Source organism: Perna viridis, chromosome 14 (genome assembly GCF_037379345.1).
Source record: "Perna viridis isolate PV_CMFRI_1.1 ecotype Kerala chromosome 14, ASM3737934v1, whole genome shotgun sequence".
Lineage (NCBI taxonomy): Eukaryota > Metazoa > Mollusca > Bivalvia > Mytilida > Mytilidae > Perna > Perna viridis.
In genome coordinates, this window is record NC_142458.1 from 7,987,585 (window position 1) to 8,004,376 (window position 16,792).

Consider the following 16,792-nt stretch of genomic DNA (forward strand, 5'->3'; position numbering starts at 1 on the left):
TTGACGAAATTATCGTGGCGATCCGATAAATAAAATTAGTATAAAAGCACATGTTTCGGACAGAAGTTAATGTTTTGATGTTGTTGGATGACGGTTACTAATCGGAGTAGCTCAATATATCACTTTCGCGTAATATTATGATTGCCGTTTATCAGTAATCTATATTATTCAATCACTTCTCTAAATGATTATCCTATAGTTGCTATAAATATAACAAATCATTATATCACAGTAATCGCATTATTAGGATCCGCAGACATATAACCGCTTCCCGATTTTCTACTTATCACTCCGCTGCCTTAGGCCAAATGAAATAACAGAATATATTTTCCGCACCTAAAAAAATACATTTTATTTTTAAATGGGGCGGGAATTTCAAAATCAGATTTTTTCATGTCAGTTTCTAGTATTGTCTAATGAGGTATTATAACACAAAAATATTTCATTTCTTTGTGACTAGAATGGTGTTTCATCTCTGAAACTAGTATATCTATGGATTTAGAACATATCTATATTTAAAATAGCTAAAGTTAGGCTTCTAAATATCTGGTAAAGAAAAAAAATCCTCTCGTCCGCCACACATGAAAATCTTCCATTTAAGTTTACTTGGCCTTATAGGTGTCTTTGAAAAAGCTTTGAAAGAGCGAATAAACCATCTGCGCATGAGATTGTATTAGGCTTAGGAAGCATTTCTAAAAATGGCGTTATTCAACTCGGTCTTTTCTACAGTATATGTCGACTCAAAATGTATAAATTATTTTGCATTAAAGACAATAGACCATTTCGTATAATTAGAGTAAAATTATGTACACGAAACAGAGCTCTTTTTGCCTAATTTATCTCGTATTACAGGAGAAAAGCATGTTGTATTTTCAACTAGTATTCCACGAGATCTAAATGGTATTTTCAACCACAGAATCGTCGTATTCGACATAGTATGATACTTTATTGACATTAACTTTCGACGGTGTGATTTTATGGAAATATCGAGTAGATGAAGCCATGTTTCTATTTTATGAATAAATCAAAGTTCTCGTGTACTGAATCAAATGATCGTCAAATTGCAAAAAATATGAATAAGCCAGGGTCAACTTCTGAACACAAACTTCTTCTTGTAAGTTGTTAACATTTAATTATAATATGACGCGCTTCAAAGCTCTTTAGACCACATCCATGGTAAAAACGTGGTAATCTAAACCCTTTGTATCGAAAGACAATATAAGTGATTTGAAAGAAATACACAAGGTAGACCATACCTTTGACCGTCCTAAATATATGTCTGATCATAACTAAAATTTTTAGTAGATAGATTTTCCAAATTTTATTCAAGATAGCCTTGAACTAACATACTGTAAAATTTTAAGATAAAAAACGAAGATCACCTAAACTAATTTCGAGATAATTGAGCCTAACTATGGGCGATTTTTTTTCAGAATTCTATATAGATTCTGTAGGGAATTTTCACAGTTTCGCTTACTGTTAAAAAAAACTAGTGAATAAAATTTCTTTAAAATTTGTGTAAGAATATTTCAGATTTAAAAAAGAAAATTAGAGGGTCACCAAACTTCTTATCTTGTAATATTAAACAAACTAAAATACCCATAACATTTCTATAGAATATTTTGGCGCCAAGTATCTCCTCCTTGAAAAAGTGTTTATAAAATTAATGTTTGCAATTTTTCATATATAGATTTATGCCAGAAATCTTTTTGATTTAAAGGCATTTTTTGCATCTTTTCAAACACTTTTTGCTCATTGAAAATACAAACTTTTGTATGACGTCAGAAAATAATGCTCCGTGTAATAGATTTGCTTTACCATAAACGTATTTTTTTTTAATTTGAAAAGTAGAACGTATGAAAGTAAACGCAATAACGTCATATCCGTTCTATCTAACGTCACTGGTGACTCGGCGTTATATTTGTGAGAACCTTGAAGAAGGAAAATATTGCCTTTGAATCCAGATTATGTTTGCGACACCAATCTCCAATAATAAATAATTTATACAGGTACTAACAGATACTCATATATATCGTATGAGAGAACGTATATTCGTTGGAGGGGAGTTTATACTGTTCCCGTTACTGGTACCTACGATTAGTGATTCCTTTGGTGATCATCTGTCAACAGAGCTTTCAGTTGATGGACGAATAAAGGGTAATTCTAGGACGGACTCTCGTGGTGACCAGACGCGGATCCAAGGACTGGCGTACCGGGCATACGCACCCCCCCCCTAAATCGGTAAGAAAAAAATTTCACAATTTTCACACCATAATAGTTTTTGCCTTGCTTTGCACGGCATTTAATTCAATTAACGCCCCCCCCCCCCCACTCTCAAATCTTGGATCCGCCCCTGGTAACCATGACCAGGATACAGCTACAAACATTATTGTATTCCATGTGAGTGGGACCTCTCAGTTATTTATAAAAAGTGCAATCTAGCTTAATGTGGCAAAGATAATCATTTGGCTTCTCGGGTTGGGGTAACGGAAAAGTTGCAAGTGTCATATTTGTTGTAAGTTATGACGTCATAGGGTATTTAAGTCTCGTTCTAGTCTTATTTTCTCTACCGGAATTTCCGATGTAGAACGTATTGAAAACCGAAGACAGATCTGTATTTTATTGTGTACTTTCGATTACTCGAAACGCTGTATAACAATGCAAAATATTCTGGTTATGTTTTTTCTTACTACATGTATCATGTAGAAATAGTTATTTGTCATTTTATCAGTATTTTTACACAGAAAGATTTTTGCCCATAACACTGAACTCGACGCTCTCTAAATGACAAATCTCTACACTTTTGAATGGTAGGCTAGGACACATTCTCGTGAAATCACGGGGTCACATGATGAGACTTGCATACCCTATTAGGATAGTAGACCTGAAGTACCCCCAAAATTTTCCCATAATTTTCTTTAAATTTGTACATGATGTAACACTAACTGCAGTACATCTTCTGACATTCCGTCCGTGCAAGACCCGACAGGGTAGTCAAGGACGTTAAAAACCCCCTTAGTAGTCTTCTGACATTCATCGTTCAGATTTTGAACAATATGGACACACATTTAGTAATATTACAAACAAAAACTGCTTGTTTTAGAAAATCTGAATCATTGGCCAAACTGAAGCATAATTTAGAAAAAATCATTTTTAATATTAGAACATGCTTTTTTGGTATTACAAAAGCATTTTTTTAATATCAGAAAATATTTTTTTAATATTATAAATTCATTTTGTAGCATTAAAAATTCATTTTATAATATCACAAGTACCCGATTTAGTTATATTACAAAATATCACACATTTAGTAATATTACAAATTGAATTTGTAATGTTAGAAAATGAATTTGTTATGTTAGAAAATAAATTTCTAATATTAAAAACAAAAAACAAAAAAAATCCCACTTTGAATATCATATAATATATCACATTTTTTAATATTACAAAATGATTTTCTAATATTAAAAATTGTACATGTAATTGAATACAACAAATCCATTTTCTAATATTAGAAAATCAATTTGTAGTATTAAAACAATAATTCCATTGAATTTTTAATATCAAAAAATATTTTTTAATATTAGAAGACACTCGTTTTCGCCCACTTTGGCTTGCCACAAAATATTCCATAATTCAATTTGAATAAATGTATTTCATATAAAGGAATATTGCTTCGCCAAAGAAGGGGTCATTTCAAACATTTCCCACCTCATGCAAGATACATGTACCCATTTGAAACATTTAATAAATTCTTCAATTTCCTATTTTACATAGAGCTGAGTTGCTGGAGGCAGACATATATGTTCTAGAAGTTGAACCCTTGCTTGGAGTTATTTCCCTTGAACATTAGTATCATTTTGAAGCTTGCATATAAACGAGTCATTCAAATATTCTAGTGACTAAAACCATTTCAATTTGGATTACCTACCTTACCCCAGGTCTACTACCTTAAAGGAAATCATACTCCGAAACAGCGGCGACGTTGCGATGCAAACTTGGCTGTTTTTGTATAGTGCATTTCTACAAATTTTGACCCATCAACATCTTAAAAAGGCAAAACTTTACAAACATTTTGATGGTTATTTGTAGAGGTTATGAAGTATAAATACTAGGAAAAAGCAATGAATTCTCTACAGTCTTTTTTTTCATACCTTACTATACATACTGTGCCTGATTCTTAGACATTAGAGTACTTAATACTTAATTTTCCTGCTGAAACTCTTAATTTTGACCTTTCACAAAGTTCCTGGTGCAAATAGAGGACGAAGTCATCATGACGATTGCTTATGACTTGAAAAGCACTGAAAACCCGATTTCAGCCTGAGAGGGAACGAGCACGGATCTTTACTAGTTTTGTACCTTTACACGGCGCGGTTTAAGGGTCAAAACTAAGCGTTGAAGCATGTGCTTAATTCGAAAATGCATATGCTTAAATCGAATTTTGCATAAGCTTATATCGATTCATGTACGTGCTTAAGTCGAATTTTTCATATGCTTAATGATATATGCAAAGTATGATGAATTATTTATGCATAGGCATAATTTGATTTATGCATATGCATAAATAATTTATTTAAGCATATGCTTTAATCGAATTAAGGATATGCTTCAATATTTCAGCATATGCTTAAATAATTTAGCATATAAAGTATTCGATTTTAGCATACGCATAATTAATTAAGCATATGCAAAAATGCATATTTTTGACCCTGACACCGTGCCATATCTTTAACCAAAAAAAAAATGTTCATATAGTTTGCTAAAACATGACGAAAAATAAATCTTAGATAAAAATGTAAAACTGTAAAAAGAATACAAAATATATATTCAACTTAATTCACCTACAGGCATATAACCTGCGTCATATTAGCAGATTTTGTTTTTAATTAATACTTTTCTAAATTCTAGGCGCGAAAAGGACAACATGTTTATATTAGAGTCACCAAAAACGAAGGCCATTGTAAAGTGATGGGGAAGAACTACTCAACATTTTCTGGTTGGCTGCTGTTTTAGAATTTTACTCCTAGTTATAAAAATAAAATTTCATTGTACATTGTAATTTCGTCATTCCCCTATTTGAACAGTAGTCATTATTATAAAATAATTGTCCTTTTCCAATGTGTTTGCGTTTTTCGTTCAGCAGATGATTATTACAATTGCTTGTAGTTTTCTTTGTTTGTCTTAATCTGTTAAGTGTAAGTATTTGTAAGAATCAGGCAAAATGGAAAAAGTAAGAAACATGCATGCCAAAACTCCACCGATCTGACAATGTAATATCACTCAGTGATACTTTCTGTATTTGAAAAGACCATTATTTGATCTCTGCATCACTGGCTGTGCGTAGAAATTTTTCAATAGAATCTTAGAAAAATAAGGTTTTTAACAGAGTCATCTGACCTTAAAATGTTCATTTTTTAGTGCATTTCAATGAAATTGTAACTCAATGGTTCAGCATGATATGGAAATTCTTGTCTGTTTTCCTTGATTCTGATGGTGCATATAGTCAAATTACACTATCAAAATGATGGGGTTTTTTTCATACCATGTTTCTCTTACTGCCTGATTCTTACAGGGACTGACACCTAATTTTTTTTTCTATTTTATTTGGTTCCTGTGTCTTAGTGATAAAATTACTACCAAACAAATAGATAAAAACTATAAAAACAAAGAACGTTATATGTGCGAAGGGCATTTTAATAGGAAATGATACACAAGATAGAAGTTTGTATATTGTCCCTTTTATAAAGTCCCTTCATTCATTCAACGGTTGTGCTATAGATTGGGGTGACTTGTTACAGTAGCACCACCAGTTTAGATACAGAGGGGAAAATGTGGCAATCTTAACGCTTAAACACTGCAGAAAGTTAACCCAAATAAAAAAATCGTATTGTATGTTGCCAAATAGTTTAAGGAAACATTGCCGAAAGAATAATCTCCATGGCTTAGTGTAAATTGAGAAATTCTTGCATGTCGCATTTTTCGCAACCAGGGCGGATCCAGGATTTTAGTTTTAGGGGGCGCACAGTTAAAATTTTTTTAAGTTAATTTTTTTAAATATTCTTCTAGAGTGGATGCAGTGTAGATATCTTTTCGGCAATCTAGATATCTTTTGCGACAAAATTAGCAAGAAGTTAGTTTCAACCTAAAACCGCTTAAATCTACCCCTGACAACCCATGCTTTGCAAATTTTAGGGGGGCGCACGGCCGCCACGCCCCCGCCAGAATCCGCCCCTGGCAATAATAAAAACATCGCAATGTTTTCTTAACTTACAATACTTAATAACCGTTGTGTATCTAAAATATGTAATTTGCGATCTTGCCAATCGGAACATCCTCGGTCAATTATGGCAGTGCTCGGAATTTTTTATTGGCCGAGAAGTTGCGATTGCCTTTGAGCTGATTAACTATTTCGCCGGGAGTGTCATGGTTTGTCAGTGCATACCTGCATATACAAAAAATATATATTTCATTCATATTTAAAAAGTATAGAGTTGTAGAGTTATATAGTTTGTAAACAGTCCTTTTGGCTGATGAGCTGAGCTCAATCAAAACTCGTGTCGTGCAACATCTGGGGGAAAGAACATCTTCATAAACTAAGTCATTACACTAATCAATGCTCTAAATCTTGACATTCTTTTATCTGACGTGACCTTAGAAGAAAAGTTTATGAAGCTGAAGGGGACGCTAAACGGGAAATAGTTTGATAAAATAAGGTGGGTTACTGCACGAAAGCACTCCCTAATGTAGACACAATTCTTTCATTACAGATACTATTTGCGAACAAGTTTTGATTATTTTGAGGGAAAGAATGGATAATTTTTTTCTGTATCTGTAGCCCCCGCTAGTACCCTCGCGTCATCTCGCCATCTTGGATTTCTCCAGTTGAGAATCATAACAAATCTAAATATATTCTTTAATTTGCCTGATAATTTTTAGATGTAGACTTAATTTTGCTGAAAATAGCATTTGAGAGACAAAGTTTTAAATATTTTAATATTCAAGGGAAAATGAATCCTTTTTTCTGCCAGTCAACCGGTTGTTCAGTACTTTGGCGTCACCCCGCATGCATCTCAACAGACGAGCATCATGTCAAATCTTCTGTATTAAATCCTGTTTAATTTTTTATAGCATTGATGTACAATATTTGTAAAATGTTCTTTGTACTCTGTTAGTTTATGATAAATAGGTATGAATCTATCATGAACTCGTAGTCCTGATAATTTACCCTTTTTTGCTGTGTAATGTATGATTATATTCATGTTACAAACTTAAGAAGGTTTGAACTTTTTGAATCAATTTATAATTATCCAACAACAGCTAAAGTATAGGTATTGCATGCTATACATACATTGTATGTACCAACAAATACTTGTAACATGTATTCTTTTTCCGATGCAATTATTTCCAGAATGAAATATTTACTGCGTTGGCTATCTTTTTTTGGAAGATAAGACTTGTTTACAATGTGTTACTTGTAAACAGTACAAAAACCTAGTTCCAATTGATGTATTCATATCATTGCTTGTCATCTTAATGCATATACACATATCTACATGTTAACAACACATGTTGAAAACTGTGTAACGTACCTGTTTTTGTCTAAGTTTAGAATAGATAGTAAAAACGTTATTTAACAAACGTTTTCGGTTTCTGTTTATTTAGAATATTTTGACAGCATTGCATTTAATAGGAATGGGACTTGCTAGTTATCTGATTTAGCCATTAAACAAATATATGGGGTCCATTAGTACTGAAAGATACAAGTTGTTGGACTGACATGAAAATACAGATTGTTTCTATCACAGTCTTGAATACCCTTTTTGCGTCTCTCAGAACTGCTCCATTTTATGACTTTGTTAGTAACTCTATTTAGTAGAGGTGAAAGAACCTTGGTTTTGGGTGAACTACAATGTTGATGCTTTGGTCTGATTGTGTGGTCATAATAATTAATTTTGAAAGTAGTTAGACACCAAAAAATGGCAAATTTACATGCTTTGACACAGGGACAGAGGATTAAACAGTGGTTTAACTAAAGAGTCTCTGTCCGTGTATGACTAAGGGAGAACTTGGAGCTGTATAAATATTTGCTTCAATTCTATGATAAGTAAAAGCAAAAGGTATGTAGTGAAGTGATACAAAAAAGCAAAAAAAAAACAAAAAAACAAAAAAAAAAAAAAACATGGAAGAGTGGTTTTACATGTATATTTTTAAATGCATGTGTATTGCCAAATCTGTTTGTGTGAAAAGTAAGGAAAGGTTGTGAGTCATCCCCCAATCCGTCTTGTCAACTCAAGAAGCCATGGCTGCTCAGCTAATAAACAGTCTTTGAAAACAAATTCTTCTAAAAGAAAGAATGGTAAAAATATTACAATCCTTTTTTATGATTAGAAATGTGATTGTGCAGTAAGACGCAGAGCAAAATATGAAGGCTTCATTGACTCAGTACTTCAGTACTTTGATTGCATCACGTTCTTTATCTGCCTGTGGTCAACATCATGATATTATGACTAGGACTCGTACATATAATATGTGATAAATTAATGACAAACATTAAACTCAGTGAAAGTATCTGTGTATGTTACTTGAAAATCAATATCATCGTGACACATTCAAAACATCAAAACTAAAATTATGTTTCATTAAACAATCAAATCCCCAAAATTTACATTTAATTCACATTCAAAAACTGTTACAGGCCACATAATCAGTCTTAGTTTGCACTATTGAGATAAAACTATAAAGATTAATAGTATATTTAAAATTGGCACTAAACAGGAGTTGTCGTTCTTGATTTGGGTATTTTACGTAAGATTTTCTCAAAAGTGCACATCTGAGTACTGAAAGGATTGTCGTTACATAAAAATATAGCATATGTAGACTGAAAAAAAAACCATTTGTTTGCAATTGGTGGGTGTTTCTTCGCCATGAATCACTTACATCTTAGGTAGTGTCTGAACTTTATATGGGTTCATATTTAATCAGTTATAAATAGTAGCCTGCCCGCCAGTCCGAGACTGGCTACTTTCGACAGGGCTGGCTGATTTTAGCAAACATTAATATAGGTTATATAACTTTCTTTTAGATATCATGCTTATTTTTAGCTATACGTTTTGTTTGGATTGTGCTTGAAAAATAGTACTGCATGTTTATATACTTTTATGTTTATTTCTCTGCTATATTATTATTATGTTTTAATTAGTGCATGCTATGCTTATTTTGTGCTTGAATATATGTATTGCTTTGGATGTATGTGTCCTTGCCTTGTTTCGTGTTATGTTAACTCTTTGTTTTATTTAAGGTCAAAAGCTCCTTAGAGCGTGTTTTGTATTTATGACATGCCGAATCAAAGTAAAGTTTTCTTATCTTATCTTACCTTATCTTATCTTATCTTATCTTATCTTATATAGCCATATAGTAAGAATATTGAATCGAACTGCTGAGGCACTGAGTCAAGGCAGAACTCAAAGTAATAAAAAATATTCAAGTAACCAAATTGTAAGCTAAATGACCCGATCAAACCTTTTATAGAGTAACCATTTGTTTTAACGCAGTGTATATTTATACAGTCCGTTTATCAATATATATTTGGACCTTCTTTTGTAGTATTTCTTATGGTATTCCTGGCTGTACACGTACGTTGATGTCCTCAAATTTCCTAACACTTAAATCAGCAAGTGTGCTCACTTTGAAGTAGATTTTTTTCTACATGATTGTTTCACTAAAATGTTTAAGATTACAATACAAGTGACAAGTTTTACAAATATACAAGTGCTAAGAAATCAGGCTTAATGTTTTTATAGCTTTTTTTTATTAAGAAATATTGACATATGCATTTACAGCTGCTTCACGCTACACATACTTGTACCAGCACTTGAGAATCATGAACTTTGTTTCATGCCTAAATAGTGACCCAGTACAGAAATGATCTGTTTTACTTTTACTTTCTTCTCACTTCATCTAGTAAAACTTCCAAGTGATAACTACTGAAAAGAAATCAAGGGAAAAAATCATAACAGTGTCTGATATATGCCAAATGTTACAATGTAAATTCATGAAAATATACATGCATTTTAACCATATGATATGGAGAAACCTCCTCTTGTTGGGAAATATAATTTCGGGCAAATCAGGCAAAAATAAAGGTTGGGTGGTTATAACTACCAGGTTTTTACTGGTTTTTAAACCACCTGGTCAATATTCCCACAGTGATCAATACTGGTGGATTGAAATTTTGCAGACAATATTTTTGTCATTATTCATAGTTTTGTCCTACCTTAAACAAGTACAGACTATCTTTAAAAAAAGATAGCCGACACAGTATTTTTTTCTTTCTTTTACTTATGATTTTCTACATTTCATTCAGGAAATATAACACCTGGCACGCAATTTTCGATACAGTTTTTTTTCGAACGCCACTTAGTTATCAGTATTTAGCCAATCAGGAAACAGAATTGCGATCAGGTGACCTGCGTTTCCATGGAAGAGCGTCTATAAGGTCAAAGGGTAAAAAGCGAAACTATACCGACTGCATCGGAAAAATGTTAATATTTTGTATATCTTATATTTCAGTGTTCTTAGATTTTATTCTTAAAATATCTCTATCAGCTGTATTAATTAAGAAAAAACAAACATTTCTTTCTCTCAAATATTTCAAATTTATTTGAAATAACATAACAAACTTTATAGAAATGTACAGCGTATCTCATGAGCACATCTTTGTTTCAATAACTATTAATAACAAGTAACATAAGTAAGAGTAGAACAGGTTACTTTTCACCTGTCATTGTTAAAACAACATCCCCTCATAACTAGATAGATCATAAAAAGTGGTTTGAAGTGATGAGTTTAAAACAATAAATTAAAGTCATTTCATTTACCAGACAAAAACCTTCTAAATACCGAAAATGGAAAGCTTGTTAAGGATATTGCTTTAGGGTTTCTTCCATGTATGAGTTTAGCTACCTGCTGATTTATAATGATGTTTGGACCCCATTTCAAAATCTCTGTATCTATCCCTGAATGTTGATTTATCTATGAATATTGATGTCGTATTGTAAAGTAGAAAAAAATAGATACATATATTACTGTATTACAAATATCATAATTTCATGCAGGAAATATCTGATGCTGTACTGCATATGCCAGTAACCATAGTTAGAGTACATGCACATGTATTTTTCAGTGTAAATTTCTTGTTCACAGACATATAATTGTAAACTGCAAATTTTGCAAACTACACTGTTCTACACTAGCAATAAAAACAGTATAACTATCACCAGTTTTGAAAATTTTAAATAAGTTTGTACATACAAAGTATATAAATAAATAATGTATACCTTTAACCCTTACCTAGTACATTGTACATGTACATTGTAAGAATGTCCATGACAATCAGCTCTTAGAAAAGGTCTACTTTTGGTAGCTTTAATGTCCAACACATTTTCAATGCACTTTCATAGACATATAATTGACTGTGTCTTTCTTGTGTCATGAAAATCCTGTTTCTTACTTTATTATCTGCGTTCTAAATAAATGTATCTGGTATATCTTGACAATATACTAAAAAAGAACCATATTGATAATCAGTTATGACTTACATGGATATAATACACATGTACATTGTATTACTATATCTTTACATTCCATACTGAATAGTACATGCCTAATTCTGTATCCCGTGCAATATCAACAGGCCATACCTATATCTACTCAAGGGCCACTGGCCCACGGGGTGATATAGGTCGAGGGCCGATACTGCATATCAAACAGATTTTTGCAATGTTATGTTCATTCTTTCTTGTATTTTATCAATACAAAATGTACTTCAATTGCGTTTTGTGCAAGGTGTGATATATAGTATGCAATACATATCTGTGGGTATGATATGTATGGTACTAGAAATGAGTTTCGGGGTGTGATATACAGTATGTGATATAGGTCTAGGGGTGTGATATACAGAAAGCAATAAAGGTCTAGGGGTGTGATATAGAATGCAATATAGGTCTAGGGGTTTGATATATAGAGATATGTCTAGGGGTGTAATATACTGCATGTGATACAGGTCTATGGATGTGATATAGGGTATGCGATATAGGTATATGGGCGTGATATAGGGTATGCAATAAAGGTATAGGCTCGTTGTGGACGTTTGGATTATAGGACAAGTGCTTTACTGTATTTCACTGGATATCCCCCTTTTTGATAGTTCAAGATTACCTATTGAATGTGATGAATATGCCTCATGACCTCTTTTCATCCTTACTATTGAAACATCTCTGCTTTGATATCATAATAATTTAACAATTATGTTTATTTTCTATTTTAAATACTTCATTGTTTGCTACATGTATGTACATGTGTGTTTACCATTTTATTTTATTTGCGGACATGAACAGGTAGTAATTAACATATATGTACACAGTGCTTGCATTTTATGTACAGACGTTATATTCCTGGGATCAAACTGATCACACAAGATATTTTCCATTAAAAAGGAGGGGTGCCAACCCCATGCACCCTCCTATGGATCCGCCAGTGTAATCTATACTTACTACACAAAAAGTGTACATTGCAGCTCTGAAAATCCGTCATTAGAAGCTCACGACATCTTCATGAACAGAGTCAGATCAAGGGAAATAAATTGGCAAATCTCGATTGAGTTTTACTCCCTGCGAATGTTAGGGTCAATTTGACAAAATAGTCCAGCTCTCTGCGTCAAAATTTAAATAGTTAACATCATATATCATTGAAATATTGCAGTTCTACACATATTAAATAGCCTTTTTATTGTTATACGCCTATGTCGTACGTAAAGTAATTAAAACATTACATATTTGACATGGAGTGTGATCGGCGGCGGAGCGATATCTTCACGGAAACTTTGCAAGGAGAATAACCCGTGGAGTGTTATTTTAGTATTTATATGTCTACCTTGGTTACGTAATTTGGTTGCCGACGATCGTTAAGTCATGTTCAGTCTATGAATAGACTTCCTTGACACAAATTGTATTCAGGACTGGGCTAGAATTTGAGTGAGTTTCCTACCCTGGTTTGATTACTTACAGAAATCAAGATTCTGAAATATGTGCAGCTTACCTACACGTAGCTGTACAATCCGATAGCGTAAATGACCATTTACTTCTCAAGAGGCTTGGAATTTAATATTGGGGGAGATTTGTTTTTGCACAATCGAGAAAATAATTGATTTATTGTTCCAATCTAAAATCCTGCATAAGCACGCGGTATTTAGGGGCTAGAATGATAACCGGTTGATTCGGAGTCAGAATATTGTGTATGAGTGGGATGCCTGGACATGATGTCTATCTGCAAGCTGTTGCTTCAATGGGCTTGTGCAAAAAAGATTCGGCTGTGCGTGTTGGACAAATTAAGGTCTGTTCGATTTGTCAAACGTTCTCGTCCTGAAATACATGAAATATCCGCCATATCACATTCAACTACAATCATCCAGTTTATTTAATATTTTGTACACGTGCTTTGAAAACCATCACTGGTCCACTTTTATCCAGGAATGATGTACATGGAGATCTTATGAGGTCAACTTGTTGACTAACGGAGTTCCTCAAAGGTACACTGTTTGTTCCATGAAGACCTTCTAAGGTCCACTTGTTACCTCACGGAGACCCTCGAAGGAACACTGTTTGTTCCATGGACACCCTTTAGCCCTGAAGGTCCACTGTTTGTTCTATTTGTTATTCCAGCATATTTTATATTTGTCATTTTGGTCCCCAAGGTGACAATGATAAGAGCACAATGAGAGGTCAATGATAAAAAATATACATGTATTTGTTATCAATAGTCAACATTCGTTTCCAAAGGATGGATTGGATTGGATGTTCTCCCTTTCCTATGTAGGATGAATTGGACTGGGTGTTCTCCCTCCCGTCTGATCATACAAAACATTTGTTCTCAAAACAGGGGCAGATCCAGACACTTTGAAAAGGAGGGGTGCCAGTCGTGGTTCCTCAGAAAAAGGGGGTGTTAGGACATTATTTGCTATTTTTTGTCAATTTTACGCATACAAATGACATTTTTTTTGCCAACCCCCTGCAACCCCTATGGATGTGACACTGCAAAATAACGGCAAGCATTGGAAAAGTCTTTTACATGTGCGCTTGTTTATGGCAGATAATTTTGGACACTCTTCCGCGTTTGAAAATCCCTTGGTACGCCAATTCCTTGTTTTTCTTTGTGTCCATTGAACTTGATTGTCTTTTCTGAGAAAAGAAGTTGCAATGCGGCATTGAATTATCGCCCTGTTAAGTGAGGCTTATCGGTTACTCTAAAATCAAATTGATTACTGAAGCTTTATGTAATTATTTTCTGGTAGTTATCTTGCGAAATTGATTGCTTCGTCTGCTTCCTGTGCTGTTGTTTTTTACGTTATGGTTAAACACTTAAAATCAAGGACGTCAGATGTAGAACGGAACGTTATTTTGGTTAAGGAACAATCATTTGTTGTTTTTTTGGGGGGGGATTAAGATAGACTTTCTTGCATTTTGAATTCTTTTCTTTTTCGTTACTATTTCTGTCATGGTTTTATGGTTTTCACTTTGAGTGTGATTTTTTGGGTAGGACGATCACGTACATTGCTCTATGGATTTTAACCATTTATTTTGCTCCAGTATTTTTTTTCAGAATTGTTCCGGTCCCTCAACTGATATATTTCAGTCCTTGAAGTGGTTGTTATTTTACAGCGACTCCATTACAACATGTCCGGATTGAGCGCGCACTGTCAATGTGCCACACTCAAACATCCTCTTTTATCAATCTCGATGCATTCAAGAAGGAATCCAAGACTAAGAAAGTACCGATGAAGACGGACTATGTACTCTCAAACTCTCCTCTATTTGTACATATATTTTTATTACCACCATTGGTATTCTTAACAAAGAAACTATGAATCCATTTATGATCACAGATTATAGAATGGACTTTTTGGGGTAGGGATTTGTAGATATTTCTGAGGGCGCGTAAGGAGACGACCATTTGATTCTGATGTTGTATCCTGGTAGATTTTTAAATAAATATTCTGGTACTGAAAAAGTTGAAAATAAATACGCTGGCCTTGAGAAGTTGGAAATAAATATTCTGATATCAGTCCAGATACTTCATACAGTTGAATGGAAATAAATAATGTGGTGGAAAATAAATATTCTGACCCCACAAAATTTGCCAGCTCCCCTCAGAATCAAATGGTCGTCCCCTAACAATCATTTATCGTTCGCGTCTTATCTCATCTGAAGTCTGAATGGTGCTCTCTGTTAGAAAGTTGATGAGCACACGTGGAGCATAATGATGCTCAACATACACTTCCGCGAGGACTATTCTTTAATTTTGTTCTAACCAAGCCCTACCTCGCGGAAGTGTATATTGAGTATGCTCACCAGCTTACCACAAATGGGTCTATTACATGTATGTATAACAAGGTAAAGGGTGTTCTTCATGACATGATTCAAATCGGTTACATTGCAAAGACATTCATTGTGTTTATGAGTAGCGGGTAGAAAAATATAGCGGTCGTTCGAGTATCGGTTGTTGTATTAAGAACGCTGTCACGCTGTCAAACGATCGAAATGATACTGAATAGATTGGTATTAGTTATCAATTAGGTATTGCTGCTTGATCGTGAACCAAGAATGTTAAGGATCGTGAACAAGAATTTATTTCTTTCTCAACAAGTTCAGCAAAGTTGCAGCTTATACAAACAAATCAAGGATGTCTGTCAAATTAATCACAATTTACAAAGGATATGTAGTAATGTGCGTTTTTATTTTGATGATCCATTTTTCAGAAAATGTAAAGCGCCCTTTATATCCTGACAAGTTAGTACACACCATAAATTACAACATATTCAATGTTATAAATCAACACGAAGTATAGAGACCATGTGACGGGGTGGTTATATTAATTTTTTGTTTATAAAATCCCATTTTGTACACAGACATTTTTCCACGTAAAAATATTTTCATGTCAAATTCACGTGTATTTCGCACCAACTTCACATTATTTTCACGTGGATTTCGAGTAACTTCACTTAATTGAATGTCAAGCGAAGACAGGTTGCCTGTGCATATGATGCCAATAATTGATATGTGGAATCTGAATTTCATGGTACGTCTCGAACTTGTGTCGACATTTCATTGAAGCTTCGTTTTTTCTTCCTTTATTTTGTTCGATCTTATAACTCTATTCTCGTATTTTTTCTGTAGTTCTTTTAACCATTTGATTATTCAGCAAAGATCCTACTGTTATTTCTTCATCGCTAAGTGATCAATTCAGTTGTTAAAAGGTTGTGATTAGCAGATGTGTGTTTGCAATTAAATTGTTGGGAGAATACAAACCATCTGAGGGATCTGTTTCTAATTTGTAATATGTTTGTTTGTTATCCCCCCTTTTTTGTTTTTGTGTAACAAGAGTCGGTAGGGATAATATTGCAACTATCTTTAACTCTTCAAGTATGAAATGAGAACGTCAACGTGAGGCAACAGTACAGTGTGAGCATGAAATACTATACAATTATAGCCTTTTATGAGTTGATACGATGATATATCGACCCAAGAAAAACAAATTGACCGAGGACGAAGTTTTTGATCCGCCGTTTTAGAGATTTCTGAGCAACCTCCCAAAATATAGCGAACCATGTGACTTTCTTTAGACAACGTTAATTATTCACATTATAAATTCATAATATTTAGTCATAGAGCACACATGCGTGAAACTGTTTGTTAGTTAATATATATTTGTTAGGTGGCTTTTCATTAAATTTCCG

General features: G+C 33.5%; 1 long non-coding RNA gene across 2 annotated transcripts; it reads right to left on the reverse strand.

Moving 5' to 3' along the window:
* Window positions 1–9,847: 9,847 nt before the first annotated feature.
* LOC148598007 (uncharacterized) lies at window positions 9,848–12,645 on the reverse strand. 2 transcript variants are annotated; one of them, XR_015918350.1, is made up of 3 exons: window positions 12,555–12,645; window positions 11,353–11,562; window positions 9,848–9,983 (listed from the first exon to the last, which is right to left on the reverse strand). It is a non-coding gene; the product is annotated as an uncharacterized LOC148598007 (long non-coding RNA). The 2 variants fall into 2 exon arrangements; XR_015918349.1 differs by having other exon boundaries at window positions 9,848–9,986.
* Between the last annotated feature and the right edge of the window lie 4,147 nt (window positions 12,646–16,792).